Source organism: Canis lupus, chromosome 7 (assembly GCF_048164855.1).
Source record: "Canis lupus baileyi chromosome 7, mCanLup2.hap1, whole genome shotgun sequence".
NCBI lineage: Eukaryota > Metazoa > Chordata > Mammalia > Carnivora > Canidae > Canis > Canis lupus.
In genome coordinates this window covers 31,298,190-31,321,211 of record NC_132844.1, presented here as the reverse complement: position 1 = coordinate 31,321,211, position 23,022 = coordinate 31,298,190, and the positions used below count along the sequence as shown (strand labels likewise).

The following is a 23,022-nucleotide window of genomic DNA, read 5'->3' as shown; positions in this document are numbered from 1 at the left end:
ACTAAAACCTAGTATGACAGTTTAGTGTACTATTATACAACCCAGTTAGGAAATAGAGTGGTCTAGGAATAATGTGACTATAGGCCACATGTGAATATTTTTTTTCAAAACATTAAAATACACTAAGTATTAAAACTATAGTAGCCAAATGTTAATCAACCTTGATGATCTAGAAGGTGGCTCTTTTCTTATCCATAACTATCATTATCAAAATTGACTATCATTGTGTGGTATCTACGAATATATTGGTTAATTGAGATTTACTTGTTTTTGTTTGTCTTTGTGTTTGTTTTGTGTTTGTTTTTTTAGTTGAGATGTTATTGACTGAATGAAAGATAAGTAGGCTACATGGTTGTGTTCAGCTATTTTTGAGTAAATAAGTAAAGTTTTAAATTTCAGCTTAGAAATACTTTTCTTGAGGAAATTTTGCTGGCATCCTTAAATTATATTTTCCAATTATATGCTCTTACTGCATAGTATATTTTTCTTTTTATCATTAGTCATAGCTATAATCAAATAATCATTTCTGCAATGGTTTAATATCAAACTCCCTCATTCTACAATAAACTCTACTGCAACATTTATGCCTGGTACTTAATGTAGTGCCTGGCACTTAGTTAATAGTTGGTAAATATGATTTGGATGAATGTCTAAGAGGTAAAGGAGGTTAAGAACTGAAAAATGCCACTTGGATTTAATAACAAAGAAGTCATTAAGACACATGTTGACAGCAGTTTCAATGGATTGATGGGAAAAGACAAGACCACAGGTGAGTCAATATTGCAGAAGGTGCTAAGAAAACAGAAAGGAAACTAAAGTCCAAGTTACCAACTTTATTTCAAAATGACAAATTCCTTTTATGCTTGATTATTTTTCTTTTAAAATTTAAGAATTTTAAATCTAAAGTGTCAGGTGAGAAATCACAAAATTATTTTTATTAATTTGACCATTAATATGTCTCTGGGAATCAGCACATGGAGGACCTTTATTATAAGTGGCAGGTTCTCTTGCGATTTTAACCTCTTTCAGTTTTACTTGCACACTTGTTTTGAGTTCTTCAGAGTCTGACAGTAAAGAGGACATAGATATAATAGAGTAAGGCATATGTTCAGTTTGGTTACTATGGACTGATTGAAGGGGCTCTATAGAATCTGTCATTTGGATATTCGAATAAAACTCTCACTTAAAATCTGGGGAAGATTTATCTTTTGTGATCCTACATGTACATTTCCTTTACGTCTCTCATGGCAGAAAGGACACATCTCTGTATATTTACCCTGTGCTTTTGAAAATGATTTCATTATTTTTAATGTCAGCTTTAATCATCATGTGAAGTTAAAGACAAGAATCAAATGCCCTTTCGTTTTAGTGCCACAAATATTTCAAAGGGAACATACCCTCTGAGTTCAGGAAAGGGTGTGTCAGTGCAGGGGACAGTTTGCCTTTCACCATCAGCCATTTGGACTGTAATTTGGCTTGGGTCACACGTGTTCATGAGATTGGCCATCTCAATCCTGACTCTATTGGAATTGTCTCCCTATGAGAAAGCTATCAACCAAAGAATCCACTTGGAACCCTGTTGTCAATCTCCTAAAGGAAGATTGGAGTTGGAATGGCAAGAAAATTAAAGTCAGGCTCTTGAGCTGGCAGCTGGCCAAGGCACAGTTTTCTTTCTATACAGGGCTTCCCTGTAGGCACTTGGGCATGGGTGAGTGACATTCAACAGAAAGGAGAACAAGTACCCACTAATGGAAGCAAGTCCTAGATTTACATTTTCAGAAAGGGAAATGTACCAGGCTCAAAACAGAAGTAAAATATATCTTTAGGTAACAAACACAGGCATGTAGGATATTTATGAGCACGGTAGAGATTTACCAGTATAATCAAGGAGGGCACAGGATTGAGGTATGACCTCCAGAAAATGAGCAAAGCTTCTTTAAAACATTAGGCTCTTATAAGATGAATATGCTAAAGAAGCTGTCTATTCATCCTCTTCCTTTGATTCTTTTTTTATATGACTTTTGCTTATTATTTATGACAGTGCTTGAAGAAGCCATCTGGTAAAGTTAATGGTAAACTACCTGCCCCTCTGTTTTATGTTGAGTACTTAGTCATTGTATCACTTTTTATCCAGTCCTTGGCTCATGCATACATTATACAGAATACCTTGTTTATGAGGTCAGAATGAAGTGGGTTGCAGGCTGAAGTCCTGAAGTTACCTTTATTGGGACTTGCTGCGGACTTCCTTCTGCACCACCGGCTGCCAGGCTCAAGAGAGTGACAGCACATCAGAAGCTATGGTAACATTTCCAGCAGTAAATCTTGATCACATTTATGCATCTTATATTGCTGTCATTACTAGATTTCCAAAGTGCCCTTTTCACATGGCCATTTTATTGCTCTCTTACAGTTGCCAAGTTCTCTGAATCCATCTCTCACTGCCAAAAAAGGCATTAAACTATTCAGCTGGTCTTATCATCTTCCAGAAAACAATAAAGGCCCTTTTGTGTGCCTGTAGTTAAATGTGTTCATTGTGCCAGTAAGACAGGAGTTAGGCATGTCTTCCAGTGCAGGCTTAAGTCCAACTAGAGGGGATTATGGCTTCCTCTATTCTCTATCCCAGGCCCAGCTTTGGAATTGACTTCTTGCTGTAGAGCATATATTTGGTGAATTTTATTCCTGGCCACTAAATTCTTTTCAGGCTTATTTGTGTGTGCTTGCAAAATGTTAGGCAGTTACAAATTTATTTTTGTTTAGACTTTTGAAAAGTAGTCTAGATTCCACTAGACATGAGATGAGACTGTCACAAATTGAAGAGAAAGTGTGACAGGTGGAGTGTCCTGGGCACTTTGTTCTAAGTCATTGCAATATTTATAGGAAACTTCTGAAGATAAGAGAGAAATGACCAGTTACTTTAGATGGTCCAGGATGGACCAAATAGTACTAAACACTTTTTGAAAACTGAACTATAGCTAACATACAGTTTTATATTAGTTGCAGGTGTACAATATGATTCAACAGTTCTATAAATTTCTCAGTGCTCATCGAGATAAATGTACTTTTAATCCTCTTTATTTCACCCTTTCCCCTTCCCTCTCCCTTCTGCTGACCACCAGTTTGTTCTCTATATTGAGTCTGTTTTTTGTTTGTCTCTTTTTTCTTTGTTTCTTAAATTCCTCATATAAGCGAAATCATATGGTATTTGTCTTTCTTTGACTTATTTCACTTATCATTATATTTGCTAGATCCATCCATGTTGTTGCAAATAGCAAGATTTCATTCTTTTTTATGTCTGAGTAATATTCCATTATATATATATCCCACATCATCTTTTTAAAATTAATCTTTTTAAATTTTTAAGTAGGCTCCACACTCAGTGCAGCCCAATGCAAGGCTCAAATTCATAACCATGATATCAAGAACTGAGCCAAGATCAAGAGTCAGACACTTAACTGACTAAGCCAATGTGGTATGGGTGCCCCATACCACTTTATCTTTATCCATTCATCTCTCTACGGACACTTGGGCAGCTTCCATATCTTGGCTATTGTAATTAATACTGTAACAAATATAGGAGCATGTATATCTTTTTAAACTAGTGTTTTTGCTTTCTTTGGGTATATATCCAATAATGGAATTACTAGGTCATATGATATTTCTATTTTTTTATTTTTTAAAATATTTAATTTATTTATTCATGACAGACACAGGGGTGGGGGCAGAGACACAGGCAGAGGGAGAAGCAGGCTCCATGCAGGGAGCCCGATGTGGGACTTGATCCTGGGTCTCCAGGATCACACCCCAAGTTGAAGGTGGCTCTACTCCACTGGGCCACTGGGCCACTGGGGCTGCCCTTCTATTTTTAATATTTTGAGAAACCTCCATATGGTTTTTCACAGTGGTGCACCAATTTGCACTCCCACTTACAATGCATAGGTGTTTCTTTTTCTTTATATCCTTGTAAATACTTTCTATTTCTTGTATTTTTTAAATTTTAGTCATTCTGACAGGTATAAAGTGATATCTCATTATGGTTTTGATTTGCATATTCCTGATAATTAGTGATGTTGAACATTTTTTTATCTGTTGGTCATCTATATATCTTCTTTGGAAAAGTGTCTATTCAGGTCCTCTGCCCATCTTTAATCAGATTATTTTTTTTTGTGTGTGTGTTAAGGTGAGTTGTATGAATTCTTTATATATTTTGAATATGAACCCTGTATTGGATATATCATTTGGAATATCTTCTCTTATTCAGTAGATCATCCTCTATTGTGAAAAACTGAAAGCCTTTCCTATAAGATCAGGAACAAGACAAGGAACAAAATACACTCACCACCTTTTTTCAGCATAGTACTGGAAGTCCTAGCAACAGCTATTAGGCAAGAAAAAGAAATACATTCAAATTGTAGGGAAGAAATAAAACTTGGATTATTTCCAGATGACAAGATACTATCCATAGAAACACCTTAGGAGTCCACTAAAATACTATTAGAATTGTAAATGAATTCAGTAAAATCACACAATATGAAATTGATGTGCAGAAATCTCTTGCATTTCTATACACTGATAATGAAGTAGCAGAAAGAGGAATTGTGAGAACAATCCTATTTATAACTGTACTGAAAATAATAAAACATCTTGAAATAAACTTAACCAAGGAGGTGAAGGTAATAAACACTTCTCAAAAAATATTATTGGAAGAAAATTTCTATGTAATTTGAAACACATGTACATTAAAACATAATTTTGAACATAGCAATTCTATCTTCTCCTGTATTTGACTATAAGAAATGCTATCTCCTTAATTTACTTAAGTTATTATTATGATATTTGAGGGTTTAGTAACTGTGGCAAGGCAGATAATTTCACCAAATTTGTTCTCCCATTCTTCCATGAAGATAGAGTTGTGGTTGAGTCCAAATTCTTAACTAGACCACATTTCCCAACCTCCCTTGCAGTTAGATGGTCAAGTTCTTATTAATAGAAGTGATCAGAAATGATGTATTTAGGTCTCAAAATTAAAACATTGGGCAAAACTCCTCCACAGTCCTTCTGGATATAGTGGGATTAGCTGATTTTGTGTTCTAGGATCTCTGTTAGAGGAGCTCATCCTTTAATATAACTTATAACCCAATTATAATTCCATTTAATTGGAAAATGATGTGTGCTGGCATGGCTATGTTAAAGTTTATGCATGGTTTTAAAATTTAAGGAACAAAGACTTTGAACATGATTCTTCTCTAATTAAGAATACAAACAACAATGTATATTTTTCATAAACTTATTTTTCGTGCATGTATAATATAAAGATTTCTCTTTTATTATCCAGTGTTGATGAGGGTATGAGGAATATTGGACTTTTATGCAGTGTGGAATGCAATTATAATGATCTTCTTGTAGCTATCTCTTGGTATCTGTCAAAAAAACATGCATCACCTTTGGGTTCCATTTCTTAAAAATCTGTCTTCAGAAATGTTTGCACATGTGCACAAACATATACATGCAAAAACACAAGAGTTTCAGGAATTTTTTTTGTAATAGAAAAAACTATAAATCACTTAAGCATCTATGAATATAAGAATGATTACATAAATTATGGGAAAATCCAGACTCTAAGATCCTCATTAATAAAGATGAAGAATGATCATATATTCTGACATGGGAAGATGACTAGGAAGTAGTAACAAGAAAATGTGTCACAGAATACTGTGCATGTTATGACACCACTTTAATAAAACTGCCTGAATGTGTGTGTGTGTGTGTGCATGTGTGTGTTTCTGAGTGAGGGAGTGATCAGAGGAAGAAATTGGGGCTGAGATAAGAGTGCACTTTGCCTTTGAGCTCCTTCATTTTCTACAATGCCCAACATATAATGGAAACCAGATGTTGACCCAGATATAACGAGCTTCATCCTTCCTATCATCCAAAGTGTAAAAGGCTGCATCCACATGAATAAATACATTTGTGAATTGCACAGGAAAAGCATAGGAAGACAATGCATCAAAGTTACTTCTGGCAAGGCAGAGGGGATTTGCAGCATATATTGGAATGCAACGCGGGACTATCACTTTTCCATTCTATATGCTTCTCTAGTCTTTGATTTTTCAAATATGCCCCAGGACTCCTCAACTCAAATATAGCATAACATTAAGAACCACAAAGTATTTAAAGTGTTTGGTGAAAATTTATGCACCATAAGAGCTTTTTAAGAGTGTCAGATGCTAATGCTGTGGTGAGATTTAATATCTCAAAACCAAGGGCTTCAAAGAAATTAGCCTTGATCTAAAAGGAGGACTCTGGGTCAGAAAGAAATTAAAATAAAAATGGAAAATATGACTTATACTGGAACACTTCAAACAACTTTTGGCCTTCTCTGTGAGAACACTGAAGCTTCCTTACTGGTAAATTTGGGAATAATGGATGAAGCCTTGAAGGCTGTGGGCTTCTAGGCTGGATGTGCAACTGCAGCTGGGAGATTGTTGTTCCAAAGAAAGTTGAAGACAACAGCAGATTAACGAGCCGGCAATATCTCTACATGTGGTTTAAAAGAGCAAGGCCTTTTGCAAAAAAGTGAAGCAGGATACACATCCAACTGTTAGGTTTTCAGAGAATAGATAAATGAGTATTCTTTAGGATGAATAATAATATTCTGAAGCTTCCTTTCCAGAAACAAAATTGAAATATAACAACACCTTGGACCATTGCTTTAACTGCTTAGGGATATTTTCCCCCTCTGAACTTTGTGATAGTTTTAAACATTTTATCTGGGGCCAGTTATAATGTGAATGCTTGGATAGGTCTCAACCTCTGGGACAGTAGGATTCAGAAGTTGTAGAAATTCAAACTTGGTTATATCAAATTAAATGTTATTTTATATGCTCTTAACCACTAAGTGAAATAAAACAATATGCAAATCTTCCTTTTCTCCTCTAGCAGTATTATGGGTGGGTATGTTAAAATAATTTGAATCAACTAAATGAAGCTTACATCCAAAGGTTATTCCACAGACTACTCTGGAAAATACCATTGCTTGGCATGAGTGGTTCTGGACTGTCCTGCCAAAGCATTCAGTAGCATAGTGACAAACTGCAATTTTGGTTGTCTCAGTACTTAAAAGTAAAGTATATTCTTAGAAAAAACAACCATGCTACTAGGCATTCATTCAACCCATATTCCTGGATCCATACATGGATTTAGGAAAAGAAAGTTAAATAAACTATAGATTTCCCTCAAAGGGAAAAAGAGTATTAATCAAATAAATGTAATGTGAATGCATTATAAATTATACTATCAAAACTCTTCAGATCCAAAATATGGGCAAAAAACCTTCTTTAAGTTGTTAATGATTTCAAAGAGAAGGCAACACTTAAAAGAATCTTTAAGGATGCCTAGGATTGTTTCCAAATATGGAAAGGGATTAGTGAAGTAAAGGCAACAGCATGTGCATATAGCTTGTATTAAATACAGAGCTTCTAACAGCGTAGCATTTTGAAAAATGAGATTGTTTCAGAAAGAATCAAATATATTCATATTTAGCTTTGGACATTCAAAATAGGATTTTGTTGGCAGGCAGTAGGTTTGAGAGAATAAGGATTTTTATATTCTTCTAATTCTCACTAACATCAAGGGCTCAGCCTGATGGATATTACAACTTTTTCTTTGTGTAGAACAGAGAACCTGACCATTATTTAAGCTTAGTCATGAGAATGGAGTTTAGAAGATGAAAGGTATGGTCTGGAGGAAAGAGAAATGTATTTTAATTTTTTTATTATAGGAGGCACTCCAGTAAGTAATGAGAGGATAGAGAAAGATGAAAAGGCGGGAAGATAGTAGGGTCCTTCTACCATACTCCTCACTACACGCACTCAAGGGTGAGATGATGGGAAAAGAATCTCTTTGAAATGCTGGAGAAGATATGGATCTTTAAGAACCAGGGAAATTTGGTCAATTCTAGAAGGAGATAATTGCAACTGCCTCCAGATCAATTGAGGGACATTTCCATATTACAAATAAACATGATATCAGAATATGATTGGCCATGGAGGAGGCTGTGATATTCAGCTTTATAGAACACTCCCTTCCTGTGTGTTGTGGGTAGAGGAAGCTGTTGCAGTAAGAATGAGGAACTGTATGGCAAATATGTTGGGTTGTGCCATCTGGGCAGGAAACAAGTGGATAATATAGTCAGATCTCAGTGTATGGTTGGAGTCTAAAGATGGTCAGAGGTCATTGAGCTTAAGTCATCCAAGAAAGTTTATAAAGTTAAGAGAGTTCAAGTAGACAAAAGACATTACTAAGGACACCATATGAGTCTAGGATCCCTTTTCTCAACTCCTAAAGAACATTAAGAAAGACACCAGCATCCATTGCTAACTCCCTTTATCTTTTCCATTAATGAGGCTGCAAAAGCCAGATATTGTCTTTCTATATCTCTCTTACAGACTACGATGAATATTTGATAAGTATCAGTCAATGATATATAAGAGAACTTGCCTAGTGGGGCATTTGCGTAGTGATTTCCTATCTTCATAACATAGGGATATAGCTGGGACCACCTATTTTTTTAATAATAAATTTATTTTTTATTGGTGTTCAATTTGCCAACATACAGAATAATACCCAGTGCTCATCCCGTCAAGTGCCCCCGTCAGTGCCCGTCACCCATTCACCCCACCCCCTGCCCTCCTCCCTTCCACCACCCCTAGTTAGTTTCCCAGAGTTAGGAGTCTTTATGTTCTGTCTCCCTTTCTGATATTTCCTATCCATTTCTTCTCCCTTCCCTTCTATTCCCTTTCACTATTATTTATATTCCCCAAATGAATGAGAACATATAATGTTTGTCCTTAAAGATTTTATTCATTTATTCATGAGAGACACACAGAGAGGTAGAGACGTAGGCAGAGGAAGAAGCAGGCTCCCTGTAGGGAGCCTGATGTGCAATTTGATCCCAGGACCTGGGACACACCCTGAGCCAAAGGCAGACACTCAACCACTGAGCCGCTCAGGTGCCCCCTCTCTTCTTTCTTTAAATGTGAATATGTTCCTGAGGCATCCTTCCTTTGTCCGTGAAGCTAGAAGCAGGAAGACAAAAAGCCAATATGCTGAGGATGTGGAGTGAAAACCAGAAGGAACTTATTTATATTGTCACCTAGCAGGCAAATTAGCAAAACCTGCTTATCTTTAAATTTTTTTTGTTACATAAAAACAAACAAGCTCCAATTTACGTCACAGTTAATCATGTTTTCTATAGTATTCAGCCTTTTATTCATTCATCAGAATTTTTACTGTTTGTGCATCTGACCGTCATGTAAGTTTATTGAGAGTCTAACAGGTAATTGTGTAAGATCCTACTTAATCCCATATATTTAGATATCTGAAAAATAAATGTGTTTACTGGAGTCATTTAAACCAAGTTCAAAAAAAAAAAAAAATAAACCAAGTTCAATGATCTAAGAATGATGGAACCAAGCTATAGGTTTAAATTTTTTCCCTTCTACCTAAAGAAATAGCATTTCTTTCTATTCTCCAGATTGTGATTTGGGTAAATTGATAATCCTATCACAAAATGTTTAGGAGTTATGAGTTTTAGTGAACTGAAAAGATCGGTGTTTTGGTGGGAGGGGTTGGGGTAGAGAAAAAAGAAACAGAAAGGTTAAGTGGTAGCCATACAAGTTCCTTCAATATCATGATTTAAAAATGGATTTTGACTTGTTGTTGTGGTTGTTGGAGCCATGGAAGAGTTTAAAATAGATTAATATCAAGTTAACATTTTAGGAAGATTGTTTTGGTAACTATGTAGAAGGAAGAAGGAAGAATGGGGATGGAGGAGAACAGGGACAATGAAAATGATAAAGAAGCTAATGCAGTTACATTACTCTGTCCCTGAGATATGATTATTGACACTTGTTAAAAGAATTCAACCTTTGGTTTTGGCTTTGCCTAAAGTTGTCAACATAGTATCAGATACTGGTAAAAACTGGAGATTTAAGGCTTTTTTTAAAACTATTACAATAGAGTCAAACTATTTGCTAGTAACACTTCTTTATCATAACTAAATACAACCATACTACTGTTAGATTTTCAAATTGCAATTTTTGTGAAATTGCATTTATTGTCTTTTATCCTGGAAGGTGCAAAATAACTGGTTCATGATGGACAGGCTAAATTGAATTCAACAACTTTTTACTAAGTGCCTATGATATACATTGCATTTGCCAATGACTTTTGCCTCTTACCTAGAGATATGCACCACAACACTCAGATTTTGAGACAAATACCAGCTTCTAATACTGTGTTCTATTGCTCTCTCTCATAAGCACACTTATCCTTGTCAAATCATGCATCTCAATTTTTATTTCAGAAATGTAAGTCTGTGTTCACATATATTTTTAAAGGATTTATTTATTTATGTGAGGAGGGAGAGGGGCAAAAGGAGAGGGAGAGAGAGAATCTTAAGCAGGTGCCATGTCCAGCATGGAGCCTAGCCTGACACAGGGCTCAATCTCAAGACCCTGAGTTCATGACCTGAACTGAAATCAAGAGTCTCTCCCTCTACTGACTGAGCCATCCCGGCACCCCCTGTGTTCTCATATTGTAGTACACTAAGAAATATGACAAGTTATCATATTGCTTACATTTTCCTTTCCTAATTGCTATAGAATTTCTTAGTATCAGATGACCTCAAATTCTCAATGTCATGGTTATATATAGAAAAGAACAGATTAATACAATCTTCAGAGACCTTCTAAACTGTAATTTTTATTTTCAAGCAGTAGCCACCTTTGTGTGAGACAAGCACCCCTTGCCTCTTGTTGAGATCTAATTGCCAATATTAAAACATTTAACTACCTGTCGTTCATCAAAAGTATAGCAAACCATTGCCTAAGCTGTGTTTATTGTTGCTAAGTTTTTTAAAAAGATTTTATTTATTTATTTGAGAGAGAGAGTGATAGAGTGTGAGAATGAGTGAGTGCAGGGGCAGAGGGAGAAGCAGACTCACTGCTGAGCAGGGAGCCTGATATGCGGCTGGATCCCAGAATCCTGCGATCATGACCTGAACCAAAGGCAGACACCCTACTGACTGAGCCACTCAGGTGTCCTGCTGTTTTTTTTTTTCCTAAAGGAAAAGACCTCTGAGGTTTCATTTCCAAAGCTGTGGGTGAGTGGAGTGGGGCCCCTATCAATGAAGCAGGGAAGAATGGCTTATAAGGCAGGGACAGAGGAAGCAAGCACAGCTGTAAACACATGTGCATCTCTAGTTATTTTAAGGGTTTTTCAATACTCCAAAGAATGAATGCATGAGCTGGTGTGGCTGATTTTAGGAAGACCACATCTGAAATATCATAAGACCACAGGGACTTGTAGCAGACGTATCTTGATATCAGAGACCATAGAATCTGGGTCTATGGGTCCTTCTCCCCCTGCAGCTTTTCCTTGGAGATGAGGTCCACAAAATGAAACACCTCAACTTTTCACGTCTCTTTGAGAAAAATATGCTCTTTAAAATTGTACATGCATTAATTTTATTGCCTTCTTTGGCAGACCAGCCGCATCAAAACTTTAGGTCCGAGGTGGGGCATGTAAGTAAATAAGTACCACGAGCCATCTCTGTGCTGTATTATTATTCATGGAAGCAAGGATTTGGGAAAGAGAATTCTCAGGAGAATGTTCAGGAAACAGTGAGTGGTTCAGCAAGACTGGTGTATAACATGCCTAGAGAGCCAAAGAGTGAGATTTGTTGGAAAGATGGATTACATAGACTTTCAACGTGTGAGTGAGAGTACTCAGCTCCACAGCCTGACTGTATTGTCTGATGTGGTGGGATAATTGGGCTACTCCACCACAGCCCTTCCTGAGAAGGTAGAGAACACAATGACGTGATTTTCTATGTTTGTAAAGCGGCTTATTGGCAAAGGGACAACAGACTTGCCCTGTTTAGAGCCGCAGCATGGTAGGCAGGACTCAGCTGGTGCTCAGAACCCAGAGAACCAATTCTTTCCTAAGGGGTAGTCCACAGTGTCAATAGGCCCAGAATCTCCCATCCTGGAATAGGCAGGTCCCGAGTAGGGAGGAGGGGTGGGAATTAGGGTGAAGGTGAATGTTGCAAACTTGGGAGAGGATCTTTGCAGGTGTTCAAGAATAAAAGCCAAGTTTTTCTGGGTGTGATTGGCTGTGCAGTCCAGGTGTGAGTCCTCTCCCTGCACTGTCTCCCTGTGCTTCAATGTTCTCATCTGCCAAATGGGGGCAATGGTTCCTGTTCTATAACATACTGTTAGTGTAAGCATTAGGTGCATGATGTATATGGAAGAAATAGATGCCATTTATTGACCATCTATAATGCAGGAAGAACTGGACCAGCCCTCTGTTAATTACCCCATTTAACTCTTACAACAGCCCTTTAGGGCAGTGCCTCTCCATGTCCTAGATGTGGAAACAAGTTTGACAAGGTTAAAGGTGCTTGTTCCTTTGTGTGTTTAACATATTTATATCAAACACTAAACATGTGCCAAACATGGTCATAGATCCCCAGGATAGAGTTGTGAATTGGCTGTCATGGTCACTGTGCTATCGGAGCTTATATTCCACAGGGCAGATTAATTAATTCATTAATCACTTGATACAGAAAAATAAGGCAAGGTTATGTCAAATGGAATGTCCCTCGTCTCTATTTTCCATGTTTTCTATAAAGTTCAAGTTAGATCTAAAGGCTGAATTAGACTCGGGAGCATCTTTCCTGACAAAAATCCATCAGGGAGTTGTGTGAGCTTCATATTACATCATATTAGGGGCTCATCATGTCTAGTTGTCCCTCCTTTAAAGATGATGATAGAGGTAGCCTGACCGCCCCCCCCCAGGGTAAATTTGTAGTGTGCCTTTATGACTAGAGATCAATCCATACAGTAATCGTTGGCATCCTGCAAATACCCAGATCCCTATCAACCTTTCACCAAATAGTTTTAAAATCCACTGATAATCAATCCCTGACACTATTACTTTATTAGGGGTTGTAAAATTGTGTTTGTGTAAGTGTTACTATTTATTCGATATTTATTACCTGGAATTTTTATGTAAAGAGAATTTTCCCTCATCAACCAGTATATTTGTTTTACTGAAAACTGCTCATACAGTTCATGTTGAAATATTTAAGCACTTAACTTTTCCCATTAGTTTCCAGTAAGCTTGCCAGCTGGTGCCAATCCTATCTCAGTGGTGACTAATTAGTTTATTTTTGGCTTTTCTTTTTTTGAGTATTATAATGAACTCATGAATTTTAGTATAATAGTGTATTTCAACTATTGCAGTTGGTCACTTTTGAGTATGAACAGGGTTCCCTGTTCTGAGTGGGGTGTGAGGGGGAAAAAATCACCTCTGACAGAAGGAGTGGCAGAGGAAAAATGTCACTTGGAGGGTGTTTCATGTTTGCCAAAGTGAAGCAGTTGATCAGGTTGGCAGGTCCCAAGCCATTGTGCCCGCCATTATACCCAATCCCTTTTGGAGAGAAATGTGAAAGTACTTTAAAGTTAAGCATATAACTCTTCGGTAATATCCTACTTAGAACATATACTAATCAGCTTTTTCTGTGATTACAACCAATCTCCAAATCTCAGTGGACCAAAACAACAAATGTTTATTTCTTACTCACAATATGGTCTTTGCCTATGACTTGGCTGTGGCTTCTGGACATCTGCCTAGCTCCACTCCATGTGTCCTCTCCCTCTGGAGCCCAGGCTGCAGGAGTAGTCTCTAAATTTGGTGCAGTCTGGTGGTGAAGCTGAAAGAACGAGAGAGCTGGAGGAAAATGATGATGTCTCCTATATCTTCCAGACGTGGTTTATTGCACATCTGCTCACATTCCATTGATGAAAGCATGTCCTATGGCCAAGCCTGGTTTCAACAGAGTAGGGATGTATATTTCTCCAATATGAAATCCTGTAAATCATACTGTGAAGGCAGGGAATTAAAATTTTCCCTCTGTGGGGAGTGAGGGACAAATAATTCAGAAAAAGAATGCAATCTATCACAGATTGCCATTATCTGGTAACTCCATAATAGAAATAGACTTGAGTATGGGATTGTGCAAACCCATTTTCTAAACAATCAAAAGAGAGACAGGGGATGGAGGAAGTGGTCACAAATGTAAAAGTGCTTAATATACCATAAAGGATTATGAAATGTAAATACGCTAATTTTGTGACATCTGAACTTCTTCACTCACAGAGGTATCCTTTAGTACCTCACTCAAAATCTGATCGTTCTTAATTCACTCACAATTTTAAGAAGCAGGTTAGGAGCAGAAAGTTGTAGATTATGGTGGACACGGGGTCCTCTGAAGGGAAACAATGACAAAAGGAAAGAGGGATGGTTGATGGCAAAGGAAGTCATAGGAATAACTAAATCAAGAACAAATGAAATCTCAGGAACCAGAGCTATTTGGGATGACTTGGACACAATTTTCTACAACTTAATGCCCTTTGGCATTCAACGAGCCATTTCCTTTACTGTCAGTGCTCTTATTTTGTCTCTAAGTACATTCTCTTCCCCACAAGGACCATACACAGACATACACACAAACATGCACCTGTTGTCTCTGATACATGAAAATCACATGCAGTTAGCTCCTGTTTTCAGGAAAATCACCATTACAGCGCATATGATATCAGTTTGGACAGACTAAGTTATGACACAGTAACAACACCAAAAATTTGGTGGACAAAAAACCCAAACATTTCCTTTTCATGCTTCATTTCCAATGTGGGTAAGTAAAGAGGGTGGTTCGCTCTTCACAGTTACTCAAGGCTTCAGCTAATGGAGGCTCCATCTGAACACATGTTTTACTCTGACTGGAGGAACAAAATGGAAAGTAGTGAATCATGCATGCTCAGGCTTTTGAAACTTCTGTCTAGAAGAGCTACATGTCACTTCTCATCTGGGGCCAAAGTAAATCACAGGAGCATTTTCAGAAAAGGGGTGGTTAAGAAAAAACACAGGACCCTTCAAGGGCAGGGAAATGCAATTTTACCATAAGCCCAAAGGGAAGAATTAAAAATATTTCATGAATGGTGTTAATGACCAACACAAGGTACTCCCATGTGGACTACTGAGAATCCAGAACAACTTAGTTGGACAGCCTGCCTGAGTCTGAGGAAGGTACAAGGCTCCAAGGAAATGGGACACTAAGCTGGTGAGGTTTGATGGGACATAACAGAAAAAAAGAAGTTAGTGTAGGGCGGTGCAGTTGGGAAAGCCCGATCCTCAGTCTTGGGCAGGGAGCAAATACCCCAAAGTATTGAAGATTTTAGCGTGTTAAAATCTTTTCTAAACTTCTTTCTGTTCTTCCTGCTTTACTTAGACATTCTGCAGGCTCCTCATAGTCTCCTTCAACATCATTTTAATTTTCCTCTTTCTTTTTTCTTTTCTAATTTTCCTCTTTCAATACGGTCTGGGTCAGCTGGCTCCCCATCCTCTGCTCCATCCCAATGCCTGGTTTTCCCACCAGCAGAAGTCTGAGAAAGGTTCTCTTTAGCATTTCATCTTTTCTTTCTGTTGAGCTCTGTCATGTGATGGTTTGGGGTCTGGTTAGATGGACATGAATTTACATGGCACAGGTCCCTACAGAAGTCTACTTCCCACAGTGTACCTAATCAGTGTCCCTTTAACTTTGGGAAGGGTAACTCTGAAATCAGAATTAGGTGCGGGGATGTCCTGGAAGCAAATACTGTAAACATAGGAAGGGGAAGGAACAGTTCTGTAAGCAAAGATGAGAATTCACAAAGCAGAGCCCCTGGTAGTAGGCCCACAATTTTCTGGAAACACAGCACAATGAGGAGACTGGAAATATGCTCTGTCTCTTGAGAGTGAAACCTCACAATCATCTCTGGTCCTCCTGCACAGGGTGTTTCTGGGTCATTGTTCTTCCCAACTGCAATTAGTCACTTTTTTCCTTGGTGGCCTGATGGAGAGAAGTATTGGCCACACATTACTGTGGTATGTGAACTTACAGAGCTGGGAGGCACTACTGCTCACAGACACGATCCACACTCTTGAGGATCTACACTTTCTGTTTAATGAGGCAATGAGGTTGTGGGAATCTCAGGCATGGAACATTTATGGAATAAAAGAATGAATGTTGGTAACTCTTTTAAATAATACAAGTCAGGACTGCAGACCTTGTGGCCTCTGATCTTCCACAGAGACCTGGATGGAGCTGAATATTGTTTGCAAGGCATTGGATGCATAATTCTGTTTCCAGCTGGGTCCTCAGGAGATTAAGGCCCAGAAGACCCTTGGAGTATGTGTATGGATCCGTCTGCAAGACCACACACAGTGTCAACAGCCTCACTCTGCATGTCTCCAGTCCTGTTTAACCAGGTCCTCCAAGGTTGACTCAGACCTTTCCATGCTTTTCAAAGGCATTTGCTGTCCATTCTTCAGCTTGGCTCTGGCTTGTCCTTTCTCATTTGTGCCTAAATTGTCCTCCTTCATGACCCTTGACTAGAGTTTGAGTTCTCCTGCATTGTTCAGACACTGCCCCTAAAATTCAATAGACCATCCTGGTACTAATTATTTTTGAGAATTGAGTTCAAACCTCACTTTGTCTATGAGTCCTCCCTAATTCCTCCTCCTGGAAGGGGTCTTGCCTCTTTTTTCTGATTTTTTGCATAGACCAGAACTCTCATTTCCCTTAACCCTCCTTTATCTCATATACATAAAACCATCTTACATTTAAGATTGTAAATGAGTACTCTCAAGAGTAATGTCCGTAAAGACCAGGGCTATCACTGTGGGAAGTAGGAGGGAAAATGAGGAGATGCAAAGGCATCTTACATTCTTTTATGCATCTTGGTTGTCAGCTGAGGTCACTCTGTGTACTGTGTACTGAAACTTAAATAAAATGGTCTCTCATCGTCTGGGAAATTCAGGGCCTCTCCTAAGATTTCCATAAGTTCAGGCCACCTGGGTGGCTCAGTCGGTTGAGCATCCAACTCTTGATTTTGGCTCGGGTCATGATCTCAGGGTTGTGAGATCAAGTACTGTGTTGGGCTCAGCACTCAGCAGGGAGTCTGCTTAAGACTCTCCCTCACCCTCAACCTCTGTCCCTCCCCCTGCTCCCTCCCTTTCTCTAAAATAAATAAATACATCTTTAGAAAAAACGATTTCTGTAAGTTTTGGGAGGTTTTTAGCCTCATTCCCATAATTAATTACCATCTTCCCCATTTCCTATTTGTCTGAATCTCACCCATGGCTCATCTCTTAAAGACTTTAACTTATTAGCTCTGCACTAACCTGGTTTTAGAAATTGCTCCCTGGGATCCCTGGGTGGTGCAGCGGTTTAGCGCCTGCCTTTGGCCCAGGGCGCGATCCTGGAGACCCGGGATCGAATCCCACATCGGGCTCCCGGTGCATGGAGCCTGCTTCTCCCTCTGCCTATGTCTCTGCCTCTCTCTCTCTCTCTCTCTCTGTGACTATCATAAATAAATTTAAAAAAATAAAATAAATAAAAATTTAAAAAGAAAAAAAAGAAATTGCTCCCTTTCTTCAATTTCCCTGATAATCTTGCTCATGTTAGGCATTTGTAGTAGAAGACTATATTGAAGCGATAGTAGTCCTCGGACTCTTTTTGGCTCCACATACTAAAAATAGGAATCTTAAAATTGCTTTTTCTCAGTGTCATTTTAGCATCCTTCAGAAAGAATTTCTCCCTAGCTAACATTTCTCCTTAAGGCCTAATTTATACAATGGGATGAGCCCTACAACCTACATCCCTTTCTTCTCTGCATACCTCCAATAACACAAAAATCCCCACCCCAGAAATTCTTAATTTCTTATCAAACTAATGTAGTCCTCTCTTTCTTACTAGTGTATTTCCAACCACATGCTAGGTACCTCAACTGTCACAGAGCAAAGTGGCTGGTCCAGGTGGCTAGCTAAAAGGAAGGCTGTCTACGCTGGTAAGCAGGTATGCTACTTACTCCATCATGGGCAGGAGCAGCTTGAGTTGTTGTTTTAAATAGCAAGTTTTCTAGTCTTTCTGGTATATTTATATCAAACTTTTGTTTTGTTTTGGCATTCTTTTGTAGCACCATGCATAGAGCTTTCCACAAAGCAGAAATTCACATCTAAAATGATGAACGAATGAGCAGCCAAACAACAATGAAATCCAAGATACTTCCCTGCTCAAGGAAAAGGTTGTGGCTCTGAACAAAGTTTCCAGTCTCTCTAACCTCCCTCATCTGTCCCCTAGCCTCCAGATTCTTGTCTGCAACCTGCTAGCTGCTTGTCACTTTTATCTTTTACTTAAAAGACTTAAAGGTTTAATCTCTTAGGATGCCTGGGTGGCTCAGTTGGTTAAGTGTTTGACTCTTGATCTCAGTTTAGGTCTTAATCTCAGGGTCATGAGTTTGAGCCCCTCATTGGGCTCCACATTGAGTGTGGAGCCTACTTAAAAACAAAACAGAACAATAAAGTTTAGTCTCTTAAAAATTATCTTGTAGTGGCTTAAAGCATGTCTACCACTCCCTTCCATTTCTCAATCACCCACCATAAAACAGAAAAGTCTTAAGCATCTAAAGTAAATCAGTTGAGTGCATAAGTATGAAGATACTGTTTGGGTAAAGGCTCCTGCCAAATGTCCCTCAAATGTCACTTCCTATATGGTCCTGTATATTATAAGAGAGCATTTTTTCAAGTGTATACTCAGGCATGTATCCAAATCACTTTGGGTGCTTGTTAAAAATACATTCAATCTTATTGAATCTAATTTTGAAGGTTCTTAGCACCTTCTTATTTACCTGGGGGATTCTCATGCTTAAACGTGTGAAACCTGTAGCATAGATGCATTCTTTTCTCATCCGCATTTGGAGAGAAAATAATTCCTCCCTTATGAGGACGAGTGCATCCTCTATCATGACCTACCTGCCTTCTGATGGGGGGAAAGGATAGGTTCATCATGTTGTGTTGACAGCCATACACTTTCCTCTTTTGTTTCCATGTTGGCCACAATGACCTATTATTTTTCCTTGAGAATAATTCAGTTAGACTTGTTCATCACAAACAGATTACTGGACACAACCTCTTGTGTTGTAAACTTATCCAACATACTTGTATTTCAAATAAGTATCTAGAGAGCAAACATGAAGTATATGGATGAATTTGGTGGCATTTTAAACCATAGGTGGAAATGAACCAAGAAGAAGTAACCTCAGCTGTAGTGTGGCTTGCAAACAGAAGTTTCGAATATTGTATACCTGATGTGAGCTTCGGACATGTAGGTAGGGCCTTCAGTGGCCAGCTACCTCTTCTGGCTTTCAGCCTTATGCCTTCTTTGGAAGCAAGCCACTAGACCCTCAGAACCATGGGAAATTATTGCTGGCACAGGTGGGGAAAAATCCTACCCACCCAGTCACCTATAGCTACTGCCTGACTTTTGAGAACTCAGACCCTATGCAAATGCGGCCCCTGCTGAGTGTGTGAGCTCTGGCACAGTATCCAGACTAAATTGGCTCACACTCCCTCCTGTCTGTTCAAGTGACTCACTGAATGTTCAGAGCACATTTTCCCTTCCCTGGCTGCCAGCTGTAGCTATTGGCTCACTCACTCTCTTTTTGGAAAGACTCAGCACTCCTGTGCTAATGCAGTTGCTTGAACTGATGTGCAATTGTGGAGAGTCCTGAAGAAAAGCATGAAACTATTCACCATGAGGCTGAAGGCTGGAATCTGTCACATATGTCGGAACATCAGACACGGATCTCTACCACTTTCTACCTGTTGCTACTTACTAATCCTATCTGTGCCCCTCTTATGGCTTTTCAGTGTGCAGAAACCTCACAAACTACCAAAGCACAAAAGTGCCAGTGGTCAGGAAATCAAAGGCAAATGTATCCCCTTTCATCTGTGTTTTAAGATGAAAAATGAAGGGCTTGTAAATCTGGAAGTATGGGCAATTTTCCTTCCTTCTCTGCTATCCTTGGCATTTATAGGTAGTTTGGAGTGCATTATCTGGAACTTGTGTATGGACATAGATCTCATGGAAGTTAATTATCTTCCCAGCTAAGTTACTGTCTTCATTAGGAACAGGGATTTGGTCTCCAACTTCTGTGACTGGCCGAGAACCTCATTTCTTCTAGTTCAATGCAGCCTTAGAAACTAGGCTTGCTGAAAGAATGAATGGGGCAAACTCCCATGGAAAAGCCAAGTATGTTGAAGGAAGGGCTGTTTCGCCAGTCATGTTAATTTTTTCCACACACTTTCTACACCATCAAAGGAAAGCTTCTCTTATTCTTGGATAGGAAAAAATGCATAATAAATCAGTCTGCTGTAACCTAATATCACCTCATGGGTCAAGCAAATAGCCAGAATGGAGTTTTTTGTTTTTTGTTTTTTTTTAAGTGTTTGTAGGCACACAACAGAGGCTGAGTATTTTATGTGATTTGTAAATGTGTACATGTGTATGAATATCTAACTTTAGTGATATTTAGTGTTTAGTGAATGGAAGAGGGAGCAGGACTCTTGGGCTCTGGGGTCTGCGGTTGAATCCTGGCTAGGCCTCATCCCAGCAGAATGAATATGTGTGGCATCAGTCAACCTCTTTAATCACTTTAAATCACTGAGTGCTTCATTTATCAAATGTGTGTAATAAAAGTCCCCTCGTGGAGCTGTGCTTCAAATTGAATGAGATTATTGACATCAAATGCCTAGCCAAGTAACCAATATGATCAATAAACACCCAATAAACAATAGCTATTATTATTAATGGCATCTGATTAAATACAGGCTTCGAGAGATGGAACAGTTAAGGCTGATATTTATGTTTTGGTTTGTTGTAAATGTCTAAGTAGTTCACTTTGAGAAAAAAGGCAAAACTTAACGGTCAGGAAAAACAAAACTAAACTGAAGTAAATGAAAGAGAAGTGTTTGGTGCACTCTCATTGGCCTATCGTTAATGCTTTACCTTGTGGAAATCTGGCTGCCGGAGGGACTTTGTGGAAGACAGAATTGTTCCATCATTTTTACTCCCAAATATGTAGCTAGTGTTGTTAGTGACTCTTTTAAAGGTTGAATTTCAAGCTTGTGTAACTGCACGGAATTACTTGGTGATCTGAGTGATTCCAATTCATCGTGACAGCTTGGACCCACGAGCCATTTCCCAAGCCATCCCAAATAGATAAAGATCACTTACTGTCAATGGAACCGAGATTTAAGTTTAAAAAAAAAATTGGTGGCAGAAGATATGTTGTTTATGTGCTTCCACCGTTCTCGAGGGCTGCTTTATACCAAACTATCAGAAAGTATTGATTTTACCCCAGTGGCTTCTGTATTAGAATAGATAAAAGAAATACACTCACCACTCGTGCATTTTAAATCTTTAAAATTAGGGAAATTGCAAGGAGATATGTAGAGCAAGAAGCTTTGAATTTTCTGGGAAAATAACATTTTATTTTTCCAACTGAGATATGAATATTACCGAGTATGTTTTATACAACTTTAAAAAGATGACATATTTTAAAGAACAATGAAATTGCCCACACTATCCTTTTAATGCAAACCGAGAGAGATATTTTCTTCATTAAAAATTGATATTTCTGGAACAAAACAAATGCTAATGTAGAAGTACTTGCTTAAGTTATATTTCCCATGAACTCTGTTTAACCTTCACTTCAAGGACACACAACAGAAAAGCTGTCTGGAATACCCCACCCTAAACAAAGGATGAATTTACTACATCCCAGAGTAAAGACTGCCCAAGTATTGGCTCACTGCTTGATAGAAGAAGAAAAACAAAAATACTCCTAGCCCTTTTTGTTTAGGGAAAGTGCAGTTTTCAGGTTCATCCTCAATACATTGAAACTGAAGGGACTTGGGAGTCTGTGGCTTTGTGGTATATTTCAGTGGTGCATAATAAGAAATATGAAGAATTGGTTGCTATTGTAAAAAGTCCGAGAGCTCTCGGCCAGGGTAAATCAAAACTCTGCTGAGATACTATTTTTGGACCAAAACTCATCTTCTTGGCTTGAAATTACAGAGTCACATGGACACTTTTCAGGCTCTATCTTGCTTGACTGCTCTGTAATATTTGTTTGTTCTTTGGCCTCTCATCCATGAAACACTATTTCTTGGCTTTTGTGATTATCCCCTCTCAGGGAGATTCTCCACACTTTACCCAGCGATGGCTCTTTTTTCTTAGCTGATCCCTTAATAGCTGGTCTTCCTATGATATTTGTTATGATCTTGTTATATCTTGTACCACATACACAGTGTCTGGTGAGGTCATTCGTTTACAACATTACCCACCATATATAAAGATAGAGAATAAAAAAATTTATTATTTCCTAAGATTGAAATCTATATTCCCACTGCCTTGCTAGAATTTTTTTCATTTGCATGTTCTTCTGATACCCCAAATTTAACATCTCCAAACTGGAATATTTTTTTAATGATTTTATTTATTTATTTATTTATTTATTTATTTATTTATTTATTTATTTATGTGTGTGAGAAAGAGAGAGAGAGAGAGCATGAGCGGGAGGAGGGGCAAAAGGAGAGGGAGAAGCAGACTCCTGCTGAGAGTGAAAACCGATGTGGGCTGATCTCAGGATGCTGGGATCTGACCTGAGCTGAAGGCAGATGGTTAGCTGACTGAGCCACTAAGGTGCTCCTGAAATCTTTTTTTTTTCAATTTATTTTATTTTTATTTTTTTCAAGATTTTATTTATTCATGCGAGACACACAGAGAGAGGCAGAGACATAGGCAGAGAGAGAAGAAGGCTCCATGCAGGGAGCCCGAAGTGGGACTCAATCCTGGGTCTCCAGGATCACACCCTGGGCTGAAGGCAGACACTCAATCGCTGAGCCACCCAGACTTCCCTGAAATCATTTTTTGCTCTGCCCTGCTGCTTCTGTTCTTCCTTTCTCAGTGAACAATATCACCTAGTTGCTTAATTAAAAAACCTAGATGTTGTCTTTGACTTCTCTGCCTCCATTATTCCCCACAATCAACCTCCGAGACCTGCTATATCTTAATCT

At 38.4% G+C, this 23,022-nt stretch overlaps 1 long non-coding RNA gene across 1 annotated transcript in view; it reads right to left on the bottom strand.

The window, feature by feature from the left end:
* Positions 1 to 8,876: 8,876 nt before the first annotated feature.
* The window catches only part of LOC140636721 (uncharacterized), a 32,054-nt gene continuing 17,908 nt past the window's right edge, over positions 8,877 to 23,022 (bottom strand). The window contains exons 2-3 of the long non-coding RNA XR_012033931.1: positions 13,646 to 13,774; positions 8,877 to 9,074 (exon numbers count right to left, since the gene is read on the bottom strand). This is a non-coding gene — a long non-coding RNA (uncharacterized lncRNA). The remainder of the gene's footprint in view (positions 9,075 to 13,645; positions 13,775 to 23,022) is intronic.